Source organism: Wolffia australiana, chromosome 15 (genome assembly GCF_029677425.1).
Source record: "Wolffia australiana isolate 7733 chromosome 15, ASM2967742v1".
Classification (NCBI taxonomy): Eukaryota; Viridiplantae; Streptophyta; class Magnoliopsida; order Alismatales; family Araceae; genus Wolffia; species Wolffia australiana.
Genome location: NC_135849.1, coordinates 14,382,994 through 14,395,000, shown reverse-complemented (window position 1 = coordinate 14,395,000; position 12,007 = coordinate 14,382,994).

Here is a 12,007-nt window from a genome sequence, read left to right as displayed (position 1 = left end):
TTAATATCTGTCATTTTAATATTTATCAGACGAAAAAACTTTGGGTAAAAATCTTTGCCCGAAAAACTTTGTGGATGATGTTTTAAATGAAATTTAATAATATTTAGCCATTAAAAAAATGTGCTCTATTAACAGTAAATCTATTCTTCTTTATGTTTGTTATACACAAACTGGCTTAAAATAAAACTGAAGTAATTTTATTATATATATCTCCACGATTAACTAATTATTAAATCCTCTATCTATATAAATCCCAGATCTATTAACCACTTCTAATTCCACACCATACAAATATCTTAAATCTCCTATTGCCTTTATATTAAAAATGACTCTGTGTATATTAAAAATATAATATTTAATTTTTAAATAATCAAAAAAATACGAACTTCTTGAATCCTTATCAGAAAACATGATAATTCCACCAGAAATCATTATATTTTAAAGATACAGATAATTTGCATTTTCACCTTGATGATATCAACATTGCTTATTAATTTGGTATGCTTTAAATACAATCAGATAACTTGATATTTATCACTTCCAAATCCAGGATATGACCCATACGTGACGCAACGACGGATGAAACTTACCTTTCAAATGGATTCCAAAATGATGTCGATCGAACGTAAAGGATGTGGACTGTATAACGCGTGCATGGGGATGAGATGATGAGTCGAGAATCTTCCAAGATGATAAGCACAATTATAAGAAAAGTGGGATGATTAAAGGTACAGAGATTGATAATTTATAGGATCCAGATGGCGGAGAGGATCGGCTATGCAGTGGGAGAACAGTAGATCGAGGTAGTATAGACATTCGAGAGAAGATGAGTGAGATGATGACTCCTTGGTGGCTTTGGGAGAATGGCGTTATTCTAATCGGGTGAATGAGATGAAGTTAGTAAGTCTATGGCTGGAATGATGCACGAGATATCCGGTGATCCTCGAAAGGCAATATTGTTCTTCGATGCAGATCTTTCGCAAAGAAGTGCAGGGATCGAGCTGCTTTACGCCGAAAGATCGCGCAAAGTCGCGATGTTGATGAAGCTTCTTGCCATGCGCTTTCTTTGGGCGTCGTCGGCGGGAGGGCACTGCGATTGTGACTTGACTGCAGGCTGTCCAATAAGCTGGTTGAATGACTTGTGTAGCGATGAGCAAGAACTTGGTTTTCCAAATGTTGCATGCAATATTGGAATGATGGGCTGCTGAATGAGGGTGGTTTTTATTGAGGTTGGCGCGAATTAAGATGACTTGAGTGCTTTAGGAAGCCCTTGCTCGGAAGCGCGTGGCGCTCAAATGAATTTTTGTGTTAGCGGCCAATGCTTAGGTTGTAAGCTGAAAATACTGGGTGTTGTGTACAGTATAGTGTCGTAGAGTGCATCAAATAAGATAAGTCCTGCAGAGTTTATCCAAATAAGCTTTGATTTTGCGTTCTGAGGATGCTTCCAAAGCGCATGGCAGGTATGCTTAAGCCACCTTGTTGTTTCTTGTCAAGACATGTGATTTGTCCTAGCATAAAGGTATTGAAGCTGGCGTTTGACTGATCTTGTGAGTGAGGTCACGGTTTGTGCTGTTGCATGGGAGCTGGGTTGTAGACAGTGAAGAGATTGCGTAGACGCGGCCGAATTTACATTTAGGATTGACTGCTTTCAATAAGTAAAGTCAGTGCTTGGGCAGACCGACATGCGCGTGACGTGAGAAGGACGACAATGACGTGATGGGTGATGAATGATGTGTAAGTGGAAATTTTAATGGAAGATGGAAGATAAGAGCGTTAGGATAGAGTGGCGTGATGAGGAAGGATGAGGTGTGAGATGGAGAGCGAGTTAGTGACGTGGCGATGGCCGAGAGGAAGGGATCGGGAGCTTGTTTGGACGAGAAGCGTGAAGAGCCGAGGATGTGAGGTGAGAAGACTGGGAGGATGGCAACGAGAAGGGATGATCTGGTAGATCAAAGGTGAATGAGAGAGAAAAGTGAGGTGAAAGTCGGTTGGAGATTCGCAATCACATACATGATGAGATATGAAGTATTTAAAGAGAAATGCGAGAGAGAAAGATGGTTGAGTAGGAAGGAAGCGTAAAGACTGCCATGAGAGGAAAGTTTATGGATAATAAATAAAGATATGATTCAGTTGAGACTCAGCCGAAGTTCCGGCTTTATTTCAAGGAGTGAATTGAGACATCGTAAACAACTGCACCAGAGTTTTAGGATATTTAAAAAAGCGTTGTGAGGATCATGAGTTTTGGAGAAAGGGTTGAATGAAGGAATGCATTGCAACAGACATGCAAGTGGGCAACACCAGGGCTGGGAGACTGCCATGGCAAGGAGAGGACCAGGATATAATAATTTAAATAAAAATTAACAAGAAAATACATTGATCATTAGTTGATCTGGGATGTAAGCAATTAGGTGACACATGACGGGTTTTGATGCGGTCAAGCTCCCAATGATCCTTACAATCAAATTGATGGGACGACGTAGTGGGGGGAGGGATGACGTTCTTCGTCCGTGAGCATCCACACCATCACCGAAAAATGATACCAGCCTGGCATCGTCAATGAGAAACTCTATCACGAAGCAATGGCTAATCCTAAACACGTAGAAGTTCACTCGAGCAGAGGCGCAGTCGAAACCAATACTGAAAGAGATAATAATACTGAAGTAGGGGATAGAAAATGACCAGAAGGTGTCGCTCGCACTTGAGAACACCGTGGCTTTGTGATAGAATAGAGGAATCCAACACCAGTAGATCTTAGAGACAGGGTGACACAAAGGATAGGATTCAGGTACACTAGCAGTGAGAGCAACTCCTTGATATGTTGGTTTTGAATTGCTGGTAGCAGTGGAGACCAATTGAGGAGTAGAGTTGAATGATTAATTCTTCCGGGATGATTGGTAGTGTAGATCATTCAATGGCCAATGAGCACTCACAATGAAGAGATAAATGGGTCGATCCCATTCACATTGTGGAACAGTTCACGAGCAACCGTGAATGACCAATATCCCGTAAATTATTGAGAGAATTTGATCATGACGGCAAGAGATCATGTAGAAGTAATAATACCGGTTGTAAAATCATCGGCCGTGAGCGGAATTCAAAAGGGCATCGTCAACCACCGAAAGCACTTTTACTTTATTAAAAAAAAGAAGACAGGACCGGCAGAGGAATTGTTCGTCTGCGATAGTTCTCAATAGTTGAAGGAACTGATTTACCTTAGATGATCCAGCGGCCGAGATGAGTATTGATTGAGATGAATCACCGAGAGGTGAGACCGTAGAATCAATGTTCAGAGGCCCAGATTTCTCAACGGAAAATGTGACAAATGCAGCCGGCGAGGATGTTCTTCCTGGAGATGAAGCCCTCTAAGATTTAGAGCATGATGGTGATGCAAATCACGACCAGGCACTGCAGGAGTCTACGGCCATTTTGTCCTTGTCGTTCAACAATCTGGCCGTAGCATGCAAGATCGTTGATCGTGGAGGAAGCTTGTGAGGTGCACTTCTGATTCTTTCAAATGATTGCTCCTCACAAGGTATGAACAACTGAGAAACCAAATCGGGTTTGATTTGCTTCTATCCAAGCAGAGTCAAAGTAATCATCGATCACGACCAAATGGTCGTGCAAGAATGGCCCTTTGAAGATCTTACACGACCGAAAAACCACCAATCTTAGAGAACAATGTGGGGCACCTCTCCAAACAAAGAAATAACTCGACCATACTTCCTTCTCAAAACGAAAATAATATCATAACTGCCTACTATAAAAACCAAATCTGATTCTTCAATTAAACAAGCATGTCTCCACGTTCCCCCTTCTCCCACTACTTATAATCAAGTAGTGGCAGTTGGAGGGGAAGGCTAATGGGCCCCTTTTTAAGAGGGAGCTTATTGGGCTCCCCTTAAAAGGGGTCTTTTAAGGGAAAAAAGGAGTTTATGTGGACTCTTCTGTCCCCCTAAAAGGCACAATTAGAACAGGGGGAGGATGGTACTCACCCGTAGGAGAGGCCTATCGACAATCCAAAGACGACGAGAGAGAGGAAAAAAGGAAAAGAACATAAAGAGGACACGTCACACTCCAAGATGACGCGAATGCCACTTCAAACCTGATAGCGGAAATGTCGGTTCTTCATGTCGGCGCGGGCTCTGCATAGGGGCTGGTGACAAATCTGGACACGATCAACTGGATGGTCCTCCATTAGTTGGGTGCGAGCATAGATATCGTGGAGGGAGTGGAGGGGTGGAGGTGGCGTAGTAAGGCTTGAGGGCGAGGTGGCTAGGGGGGAGTGGGTTGGTGTAGTGGATTCTTTAGTGTTTGGAGTAGGGGAAGTGGTGGCAACGACGTCAATGCATCATCTTCGGACACACCGCCACTGTCAACCGAGACGCCCCGCATCTTGACTCATCGCCAACATCAATTGAAGAACCGTCATGATAACGACCAAGTCAACGCATCGGCACCAGACGCATCGGCATCAGATGCGTCTCCACTTACACACGACATATCCCGTGTCATGACACGTCGTCAATGCCATATCCAAAACTGCCCCTTGACGTGACACGATAACACGTCGTCCATTTTATTTTATTTCTCTTATTTTCTCTTTCCTCCAAGGCCTATATGTAGGCCAAAGTTGTAAGAAACACTTAGTGACTTTTCTTTTGAATTGAAGTCTTCTTCTTCAAAAAGAAAGTTTGCCTTAGTTGTCCCCTCCCGAGCCGCCACCGCTACCGCCTCTTGCAGTCGCCGCCGCCGCCGTCAAGGAAGGACCACTCCTGCTGCCCACCCGTTGACTGACCACCACCCTCGCCCTGTGCCCCAGCCGCGCGCCTCCCGACTGCCCTAACCGCGCCACGGCGCTTCGCGGCCACGCGCGCCGGCGCTAGCTTCGCGGCCACCGCGCGCCGCGCTCGCCCGCACCTACCGCGCGCCCGATCGCTCGCGCCCCTCGACCGCCTGCACCCGCTGCGCACCTGCCGCCTGCCCCCCTCGGCCGCCCGTGCCTGTCGCATCCCATTCGCCTGTGCCCGTAGAGTCCCTAGCCGCCAGTGTGCGCCCGTCGTGCACTCGGACGCCCTCGCAGCCACTAGTCGTCGCGCATACCGTTTAGGTGTTGGGGCGCTGCCCAGCACCCCGCAAGGGGGCGACTCCCCACTTGACCCCCCCGCCAACTGACCTCGCAGTTGGATCCACGACACCCTATCGAAGCGCATGTCAATCGTTCCGCCAACGACGCATCGAGAATTTCCTGCAGCCTCTTCACGCACTATCGAGTGCCGAGGTACTTCTACACTCTTTGGTACCATGTTCTTCGTCCAATATTCTTCGAGTGTTCATCCACCGCCGTCGGATTAGATTTGGATTTTGAATCTTCAAGCGAATAGTTTGAATAGGCTTTTGAATCTTCTAGCGATCGCTCGTTCGAAGTCATTGATTTTGGTGCTTTGCATCATCACGGTTGTTGTAAGACAGTACTCCCGCCCTCAGCAAGGAGAGGGGCTGCACCATCAGTATTTTCACCGGATTTAATTTTCGAACTCGACCGTGTGATTTGTGGTCTGTTTTATCCCATCACCCCTAGTTGTCCTCGAATCTAGTTCCCGTAATCACCTAGCTCCGTCACATCTACTCATCCTGCATCAGGTAGTTGAGGTGATGGAAGGGGAGGCCGATGGCATGGGTGTGGTGGGTTCTGAGGAGGATTTGGAGGGAGAGAGTGCTGTCGTAATGGGCTTAACGACTGGTAAGAGAATGGTTTGAGGCGCTGGGCCGAGGACGCTGACTTAGGAGGGAGGGCATCGGTTGGTGGGGCCTGGCAAGCCTAGAAGTGTATACTCATCAAACCAAACATCACGGGAGATGAACAACTTACCGGAGGTGATGGAGAGACATTGATATCCCAAGTGATGTGCGTTGTAGCCCAAAAAAATGCACCGCTCGGAGCATGGAAAGAGCTTGTGGGCTGCATAAGAGCGTAAGTGAGGAAAACAAAAACAACCAAAGGTTTTGAGAAAATTAAGATTGGGCTTAGCTTTATGCAGAAGTTCAAAGGGAGATTTATTGGTGAGAACCCGTGACGGCATACGGTTGATAAGGTAGGCGGCGGTCGCTGCGGCTTCGTCCCAGTATTGGGGAGGCAAGGAGGCATGATTGAGCAAGGTGAGAGCAGTTTCAACAATCTGGCAGTGCTTCCGTTCTGCCATCCTGTTTTGCTGTGGTGTGTGTGGGCATGATACACGGCGATGAATCCCGCTTTGTTTGAGATGGGTGTACAGGGCTTGAAATTCGCCTCCCCAGTCCAATTGGAGGGTGATAATTTTGGAGGCAAATTATTTCTCAACCAAGGATTGAAAGGCAAGAAAAGTTGAAAACACGTCGTTTTTGGAATTTAACGCATAAAACCATGTATAGCAACTATAGTCGTCGATAAAAATCACATAGTAAGAAAATTGTAAATGAGAGCGAACAGGGAAGGGTCCCCAGAGATCAGAGTGGATAAGTTGTAAAGGTTTTTGAGTGCGAGATTGAGTAGAGAAAAAAGGGAGTTTGTGGCTTTTTAACATAGCACATGTCGTGCAAACATAATTTTTGGGAAGTTGGGTTGAGGGTAGACAGAACAGATGGTGACCGAGACAGTGGTGCCAGATGTCGGTAGAGCTGCGTTCCCCGATGAGGGCCGTTGGGGGAGATGCCAGCGTAAGTTGGTACATTTCCGCTTCAGCGCGACCCTTGAGTAGAACCTGTCCGTTAGAGATGTCTTTAACTAGACAATGTGTAGGATGAAACTCATGGAAAACATTGTTATCTTCGGCAAATTGGCGAACTGATAAGAGATTACGTGTAATACTAGGAACATGTAGATCATTTTTAAGAGTTAAATTTTGAGAGCTTGTGGGAAATACAATGTGACCTGAGTGATGAATAGTCAAACCTGACCCGTCGCCGATGTATATCTTATCATGTCCAGAGTAGACTTGAAGATCAACGAGCTGATTTGGATCGATGGCGACATGGTGAGTAGCACCGTTGTCCGGCTACCAGTACGAGGAGGGTGTGAATAATGAGGTAGTGTTGTGGGCTTGCGGCTGCTAGCAAAAAAGTTTCTCTAATGTTGAACGGGCGTGACCGTTAGCGCCGCCTGTGTCGTAGGATGGGGCTTAATTATCACGAGGGTCATGTGGAATATACGTTCAGTTGAACCGTTTGTAACATTCCAAGGCCTAGTGACCAGTTCGGGAGCATATTTGACACCTTGGGGGAGGTATGCCATCGTTGTTGGCATTTCCTCGCCCGGTGCTACGTCTGTGTCCCCTGCCAAAATTTCCACGGTTATGGTTTGAATGTTCGTTTTTACCTTTGCTTTTGTTGGTGTTCCCTGAACTGGCTTGGGTGAGGTTGGCCGTTACTGGAAACTCAGCTGGCTCCTTGCTGGCTTGGTGACGGCTGAGCATAGCATCATGGTCTCAAAGGTGTGCGATGACCATTTTGAGCGGCATGGGTAATACTGCTGCTCGCACTGTGGTGATGAGGGGGGCATATTGCGTGCCCAGCCCCCGAAGAAGGGCTCGAACCATTTTTCGCTGGTCGGCCCTTTCTCCAACAATGGAAAGTGCACTATCGAGTGACCAGAACTGTGAAATGTAGTCTTCGAGGCTCGGACTACCTTTGGTCTGAGTATGGAGCTTTACGAGTAGTTCTTGTATTCATGCATCTACGGATGAGGCGAAGTCTTTGGCCACTGTATCCCATGCAGCCTTGGACGTTTGAGCTTCGGTCACGCATCCTATGACAGCTTTGGTCATGGATAATAGGAGGAAAGCTAGGACGTGTTGGTCGTAGTACCACCACTCGTCTTCAAGGTCGGCTGCTCTCGGGGGTGGTTCTGCCAAGGTGTGAGACATTAACCAGTAAAACTTGAGTGTAGGGATTACTTGAGTCTTCCACACAATGTAGTTTTCTTTGGTCAGCTTGATTGCCAGCACCAGGGCTGTTCGGATTCTGGCTGGGGCTTTACGATCGTTGTCTCGCCTTTGAGCTGTCAGTGAGTCTTCAGGGGATGAAAAATCCAAGCTGCTTTCTTTCCTTTGAGGGCTCGCATCGAACAATGATTCTGTATTCGGCTCTGATACCATGATTGAATTCGGTATTCAAACCTCGAAAGAGAATGGAATGTAGAATATGAATGGGGGAGAAGATGAAATAAACAGAAAGAGGAAGATGATAAGTGTCGTTAGACAGAGTGAGTGTTCGAGGCACATTTGGGTCCTATTTATAAAATCCCTGATGGCGTTAGGTCTTCTATGCAGTTAATGCTATTTAGGATCAAGGCAGTATCCCTGACGTGGCACATGGGGACGAGGCGAAATCTCCTGGGTGGCTTTCTTGGGATGAGGCGAGATATCGGTCGTGGCAGCAAGATCGAGCGTGGAAGTGGTGGCAAAGGATCTACACGATGATGTCGGCAAGATCCTTCATGAAGCTTCTGCAGACGGCTCTCTGCCATTACGTATGGCAGATGTGTCGGCTTCCTTAACAAGGATAATGGAGAATGATGGATGGCGTTTTCTGATGACGGAGGAGGAAGAGAGGAAGAGGAGCTGAAAGGCGGAGGAGGGAGGGGAGGAGGAAGGCTTGAGAGGCTCAGCGTCGTCTTTGTCAAGATTTCAGCTTTCTTGGATCATCCTTTAGATCTGGGTAGAGAGGTCACTGGCATAGAGAGAGAGCAAGAGAGAAGATAGAGAGAGAGAGAGAGAGATGATAGAGAGGGGGGGACAGGGAGAGCAAGAGAGATGATGAAGAGAGAGGCAGGACTGAAGGAGAGGAAGAAAGAAGATAAAGAGAGAAAGAGAGGGGACCTCAGGAGAGCAAGAGAGTAGATGAAGAGGAGGGAAAGGGGACGGTGCAGGTCGTGGAGGAGGCGGCACCGCTAGAGGCAGCGCTTCCTGGCCGGCAGAGGAGAAGGTCCACCAATGGCTAGCAGAAAAGTCGACTAATGTTCCATCATCTGAACGTCCGTTTCATCCCGTTCTGTTTTTTCAATGGACGAGTGACGTAATGGACAAATGACGGTCTCCTGACTGATGATGAATCCATGAAAAATGACAAAAATGACAAAAAATTCAACGGACAGATAACGGAACAGAAGTTTGTTCAGTCCCATTACGTCTGTTCAAAAACATCATCCGTTTTTGTCCTCCAGCTCTAAATGCCTGCACATGTTGTTTTATCATTACAGCACATTAAATAAGGTAGAGAGGTAACAGATGTCTGGTCGGTGGTTGCAGAATGGATGGAAAACCAGAGAGAGATGTGATTGAGGGCCCATCACAGAGAGAGAGAGAGAGAGTCATGGAGGACGAAATGGAAAGACTCTTAGTGATGAAGTAGGGGGAGAGTAAGCAAATAGAAAATGCACTCGGAAAATTCAAACCTATGAATCCAATAATGATTTGGTAAAGGGGAAAGTATTGTTTCATGAAAGGCAAACTGCCTCTGAAAATGTAGATATAAATTGAGTAGCTTCAAAATCAATAAAGTTTATCGACTAATGGAGGTAAATCTCTCACCCTACCGGCGGGTAAATCCCAATGTTAATGAAGAAAGAGAGTGATGGAGGACCATCTCGAGGATGACGCCGCGAAGACGAGGAGCCAGATTGAGGATGACGCGACGGGACGACGACAGCCACGCCGAGCAGCTCGTGCCGACGCTCACCACCCGGGGTTTAAGTACTCCGGGTAAGTATGCATTTTCATTTATGTTTGTTTTCTTATATTTCTGGATTTATGGATTGGGCCAGAGTTAGGCCCCGTCCTTCGTCATTTCCTTTTATTTTCATGTTTGTATTTGAATTTGTAAGGAGAGGCCGAACCACGTCTTGCGACGGTTTGTCCTCTCCCACGTTCTCTTGGCACCCATCCTCCCTATATAAGGGGATGGCATGCCCAAGGAACATTTGGGAAATCATTGTTGAAAATTGAGTTGCAATTGATCTTCCCCCTATCGTAGTTATAGTGTAGGGGGTTTGGCTAGCCCAACCCCACGTCGAGATCACTCCATGGGTAGAGCCCACGTTTCTTCCGTCGAGATCACTCCGGGAGGATCGTGCTGAAGCGTGCCGTCGAGATCACTCCGGCACGGGTTAAAGATTTTTCAAGAAGTCACTGTCCTTCAGGGCTGAGAAGAGTCTCCGTCGAGATCACTCCGGGAATTCTTGGAGGTTCCTGAACGTCATCGACACCGCGACCGAGCTGGGAATCCGCTCCATCGAGGGAGCATTGTCCCGACCATCAAGAACCCGACGCCAGCCAGGTTCTTGATCCCCTACCCCTCTTCTTCTACATCCACCCCTCCCTTCTCCTTCATCCAGCCCCTCTCGCCCACCTTTCTTTGGACGCCACCCCTCCTCCCCTGCTTCTTGACCATATCCCCCGTTTCTTGATTCCCAACCACCTCGTCTTGCCTTTCTTGATCGCCCACCCTCCTTTCCCCATCGTTTCTTGATTCCCAACCGCCTCGTCTTGCCTTTCTTGATCGCCTACCCTCCTTTCCCCCATCGTTTCTTGATTCCCAACTGCTTCATCTTGCCTTTCTTGATCGCCCACCCTCCTTTCCCCATCGTTTCTTGATTCCCAACCGCCTCCTCTTGTCTTTCTTGATCGCCCACCTTTCTTTCCCCTTGATTTCTTGATTTCTTGATTTCTTGATTTCTTGATTTCTTGAATTCTTGATTTCATGATTTCTTGATTTCTTGATCGCACCATATCTCCTTGATTCCCCTTCGTCCTCCCCTTCACCCTCCCCTCGCCCTCATCTTTCTTGATTTCTTGATTCCCACCCTCTACACCATAACCGATTACTTGGTTTCCTGCCCCACCCACACGACTATTCCCACGATACTCGGTTCGCTGTCTTGCCCGCCCACACGACTACGCTGTGCGACAGCCAAGCGTGCGCCTTGTGCGCCCTCTGCTCCGACTTTTGCTGCACGCCACCCATGGACTCAGCTCTCTGCTGGTAGTTACGACCGCACCGTCCACACCCAGTTTCGTCCTCGTCAATGACACTCGTCCGCACGACCCGACACTAAGCATCCGCTCGACGACTTGGACGCCTTGGACTAAGCGATACAAAGGTAAGTCTCGTCTCCCCTCCATAAACTCCAGTATTATTATCTTCGACAGTCTCGTCTTCCCCTATCGCGTCCGCTATCGTGATATTCTCGAACATCATCGGATAGAACTAGCCACTTTGTCGAGCGTAGGGATTCTTGTGGTAGACGGATTGTCATCCGACTTGGACACCAAACGCTCCAGGGCTGTTAGACGCCCCTCACTTAGTAGACGTCTTGTAGATCCAGCGGGTCTTTGGGAGTTTGATCTTAGGATCACTCCTCTCTTGTTGATCGGTACGGCCGACGTCGCTGTCCGTCAAGTCCTTATCTGCTCCTTCGTATTTTCTCATCATTCGGCTTACATCCCTTACATTCGCATCATAACCCTGTGACGTGAAATGCACCGATCGATCCCGGCCGTCGTCGTTTCACATCAGAGAGGGAATGAAATATATTAAAATTTAACCAGCATGTAAACTTCCATTCATTAGAATCACTCAAGCTTCTAGAAGACAACTTAAATGCTAGAAAATAGAAGGATTTTTTAGAAAATAAAATTGACACTCACAAATTAATTTATATTTTTCTGTACATCTATGGTTATTTTTAAATAGGCAGAAATATATGTGTTAAGTGTTAATTGTTTCTCTCAAAAAAATTCCCCTATTTCTAGCATTTATGTTTCCTTAGCAGCGCCATCGACGTTGAGCTTCAAGATTCCAACAAACAGAGGTTGCCATCAGTCAAAAAAAAAAGGGCTCATGGTCAGGGTCTACATGGTTGGGACTCCCTATGACCTGAACACCTCTCAAATATTATTTGGTCATTGTGATCCTTGAGGAACTAGATGGTGGCATCTCTTTTGCCACTGTGTAATTCTGGATTAAGCCTCCCATG